Here is a 4,407-nt window from a genome sequence, read left to right on the forward strand (position 1 = left end):
ATCCATTCTTGGTCTTTTCGTAGTCTTTTCTTCTTTCCAGATGGAGGTCGTCTGCAGATGAGAGATGACTCTTTCCAAAAGATATCAGCTCTCTTCTTGGTGGGCGGAGCTATGCAAATGATCCTCCTCAAACTTCTATCTTCTTCTTTTTTTCCTTTCTGTTTTCTTGGTTTCAAATTCTAGAAACTTTGTAAAAAGCGGTGGACTCAGCCAACCTACTTTCACTCAGAATCAAGAATTCAATAGCCGTAAAAACAGCTCTTGTGCTTCCTTACTGACTTTGAGAGCAGAGCTTCAATCGCCGTCAAAAGGAATTATATCGCAAACAAGATCCCAATGGAAAAATCAAGCAGTTCTCCACTCTGATAAGAACAGATTTTTTTTTTTTTTTTTTGAAAAAATATACTTTATTTACATATATGTTTGGGTAATATATATAAAACACAGTCTAATAGTCTTACAATCTATACCAATCTACAATTCAAACAGAGATGACTGTATTCAGCTATAGACTGATACAGTCTTTCACTATACATTACCTACAACACCTTATTTACATATACAAGGGTAATTTGTATATAAAAATCACAATCTTTACAATCTTACATGCCATATTAAGTGTTTTGTCAATAACATTCGGTTATTTTCCATTACATTCAATACAGTGTTCCACATTCTGTTACTATTTACAAGTTATTGCAGTCTCGACTTGGTCCCGTCCCTGAAAGCTTGTCCTCAAAGAGGGGGCTTTGCCGAAGGCTGCAGTAAACCAAAGGTTACATTAATAAACCTCTTGGAGGGCGAGGTGGTCTTGCATATCCTCAGTTCTTCAAGGAGTCCAGGATAGAATAGTCTTTGAGGAGGCTGCGGATGTATCTGCAGCAGTCCTGGATTGTCATCCTTTCCCTCCTGAGGACGAGGCGGTTCCTGGCGACCCATAGAGCGTCCTTCACGCAGCACATGAGACGCCATGCCTCCTCGGTGGCTTCCAGTGAGTGGGTACCGGAAAAGTCCATAGAGCACCGAATGGTGCGAAAGATTGTCTCTGGGTACCGACTCTTCCAATTCCTCTTCCAGGGCGTCAAAGAGTGACTGTGCCACTGGGCATTCCCAGAAGAGGTGCAGTGCGTCTTCTTCCCGCTGGATGCACCACGGGCAGTGTCTGTATCTGCACAGATTTCTGGCATGCATGAAGCGCGGAGAGGCTGTCCCCCGCACAGCCATCCACGCCAGATCCCTGTGCCTGTTTGTCAGTTCTTTGGAGGCTATGTTCTCCCAGACCACCGTGGCTGTCGCTGATGGTAGGGTTCCGATAGGCTCCGTCGTGTCTTTGGCTCTGATGAGCTTGTAGATGGTTTTCGGTTTCCACAGGTTCGGTTTGACTCCTGAAGTCCGTGTTCCGTTACGAAGCGGACAACATCCGTGTAGAACCATGGAGTGTCCCAGTTGTAAGGGTAGGAGCTGTCCCACTTGTCCCAGCCGAGTCTCTTCCAGACTGGCAGGAGGAAGAAGCGGGACATGGCGTTTCCGGACGATCCGCTGCTGTACTCCGTCAGTGTCCTGCGGATGCAGTTGCAGGCAGAGAAGGCCCTGAGCAGGGTGGGGATGTCTTTCCCACCCTTTCGGGGTTCTTTGTACATGACTGCCCGCTTGACTCTGTCCATCTTGGAGCCCCAGATGAAGTGAAAGACTGCCCTGGTGATGGCTCTGCAGACAGTGGCGAGGGGTGGCCATGCCTGGGCCGGGTACTGCAGGACCGGGAGGATCTCATTCCGCAGCACCAGCGCTTTGCCTTCCACGGTGAGGTCCCTGAGGCTCCAGAGCCCGATCTTCTGTCTGACTTTGGCCAGTCTCGTCCCACGTCTTCAGGGCCGCTCCCCTCCTCCCGAACCAGCTGCCCAGGATCTTGATGGAGTCCGTCTGATGGTGAAGGGAGGGTGGCGGAGGGTGTCAGGTGCCATTCCCCGAGGAGCATCGCCTCTGACTTCCCGCAGTTGACCTTTGCTCCCGAAGCAAGTCCGAAGTCTTCGCAGATCTCCGCCAGCGCCGTCATCGATCTCTGGTCAGCGCAGATCACGGTGACGTCGTCCATGTAGAGGGAGCATCTGATCTCTCTTCTGTCCGGTCCCGGTGCGGTGATCCCTCTGATCTCCGGTCTTCCTCTGATCCGTTCCGCCAGGAGCTCTATACAACAGACAAAGAGAAGAGGGAGAGGGCAGCCTGGTCTGACCCGGACAGGACCGGGAAGGGGTCAGTTTTCCAGCCGTTCACCAGCACCATGCTGGAGATGTCTCGGTACATCAGGCTGATGTACGAACAGAACGTGTCGCCCATTCCGAGACCTCGCAGAGCCTTGATCATGAACTCGTGGGACACCCGGTCGAAGGCTTTCTCTTGATCTAGGCTGACCAAGGCCGCGGTGATGCGGCGTTCCTTCACGTAGTGCACCGAGTCCCTGATCATGGCCAAGCTGTCGGCGATCCTGCGTCCGGGGATGCCGCAGGTCTGGTCTGGGTGGACGACCTGTCCGATCACCTTTTTAGCGGTTGGCTATCACCTTGGCCAGGATCTTGTAGTCCACGTTCAGGAGGGTGATGGGCGCAATTCCTCAGCTCGCATCTCTCTCCCTTCTGTTTGTACAAGATCGTGATCATTCCTTCTCTCAACGACGGAGGCATTCTGCCCTCCGCCACCATCTCCCGGTAGAGCTCCAGTAGGTCCGGACCGATGAGGTCCCACAGCGCGACGTACACTTCGGCTGGTAGTCCGTCACTGCCCGGGGTCCTGCCGGCCCTGAAGGATCTGGCGGCAGAGTGCAGCTCCCCCAGCGTCAAGGGTGCGTTCAGAGCAGACTCACCTGTGGGATCCAAGGTTTTGTTAATACCTGTTAGGAACCGGTCGGTTGCGTCTGCTTCGGTCGTCTTTGGGGAGTAGAGGCTGCTGTAGTAGTCCCGGACCACTCCCATCAAGCAGTTCTCCACTCTGATAAGAACAGATACTACACTTGATCTTAGCCAAAAGACCGAGAAGCGATGCCCCAAACTCCCCAGGCCAGCCAGCCCCACCGTCTTGCCCATGCGTCAGCTGCATGGTAAGCATCAACTTGGCAGGAGGAAGCAGCTGCCCTAAGACAAGCGCCGAGACGTGAACCCATGGGACATTCCACGGCCTCGTGACAAAAGCGGCCCACCTTGGAGCCAAGGCCTGATACAAAGCCCAAGGGTTGCCACAACGGCGGAAAAACCCTCGGAGTTGTGCGGAAACGAGGTAGCCGATACAGCTGGGAGTGGGAGTGGGAGTGGGCGTGGCCGTGGGGGAGGGGGACAGTCAGTTGGTCCCTTTGGGTGTTTGGCGCTCGTGGTGGGATTTGGGGGAGGCGGGGTAGACCAGGCAAGGAAGAGGACGGCTTTAAACCACCATCTCCACCTCCATCCCGCCCTAGATGCCCACAAAACAAAGAAGGAGACGTCAGTGAAGAGCGGTGACGAGCTAGATATCCCTCGAGACCCCACGTTCACAACTCTTCAGACACCACGTTCACACCTGTTGGAGATTGAAGATGAAAAGGAGAAGGCACATCCTGGCCCGCCTGGGTGAACAAGGCCTCGAACACAGGGGGCGCTGCAGCAACATCAGGCAGCCTGCAGGACTGCTTCGTGGTTTCTGGGAGCTTAATAAGGCTTCCTGCTAGCGGTACAGGCTTGGTCGTCCGACACTACTTCACTCACCCCACAACAGCGGCCTTCTAATTCCGAGCCTCGCCTGACATCTGTTGGAAGGCTGGGAGTACTACAAGCAATAGCGTCCTACAGGCACGCATGAACTTTTCTTAATTAAGTCAAATTAAACTAAATTAATTAATTAATTATTCAGTTAAATAATTCAATCAATCCTGCTCTGGCTAGAGCTTCTTTTCCTTCCCTCATAGTAGGCAATCCCCAGCCAAGACTGCTTGTCTTGTTTTATACCAATAAAGGAGAAAGTGCACCGCTCCTGGAAGTACTGCAATACCAGGTCGATGCGTGGAGTGGATGGAGCAAGCCCCTATTCCATCTCCCTGTTCCAAAAATCAATTTAATATATGGTCCCCAGATAGGGGACGTATCAGATATTAAACTGATAAGAACAGATTTTTTTTTTGTTCTAATCTTTTTATTAACTTTAAAAACGATTAGTTTTTCTCTCCCGGCTTTCCTCTTCCCATATATTTTTATATGGTCATTTCAGGATCCTACCGGTTTTTCTCTAAAAAGTTTTCTTAAACATTCTTAATTTATACTATAATATTAAATTAAAAGAACTTACTTTATTATTGGTTTCTCTTATCTTGGGGGTCTCCCTTTTTGCTCACCTTTTTCTCCCTTTTATTCTTTTTCCATTCTTCAAACAGGGTGATATCTCTAGCCA

The 4,407-nt window shown here is 50.8% G+C and overlaps 1 non-coding gene and 1 pseudogene across 1 annotated transcript; both read right to left on the reverse strand.

The window, feature by feature from the left end:
- Positions 1 to 2,932: 2,932 nt before the first annotated feature.
- LOC120534781 lies at positions 2,933 to 3,034 on the reverse strand (annotated as a pseudogene).
- Positions 3,035 to 3,977: 943 nt separating this feature from the next.
- Positions 3,978 to 4,172, reverse strand: LOC120534799. The gene has a single exon (XR_005634806.1). It is a non-coding gene; the product is annotated as a U2 spliceosomal RNA (small nuclear RNA).
- Positions 4,173 to 4,407: the final 235 nt, after the last annotated feature.

This window comes from Polypterus senegalus, chromosome 8 (genome assembly GCF_016835505.1).
Source record: "Polypterus senegalus isolate Bchr_013 chromosome 8, ASM1683550v1, whole genome shotgun sequence".
Lineage (NCBI taxonomy): Eukaryota > Metazoa > Chordata > Cladistia > Polypteriformes > Polypteridae > Polypterus > Polypterus senegalus.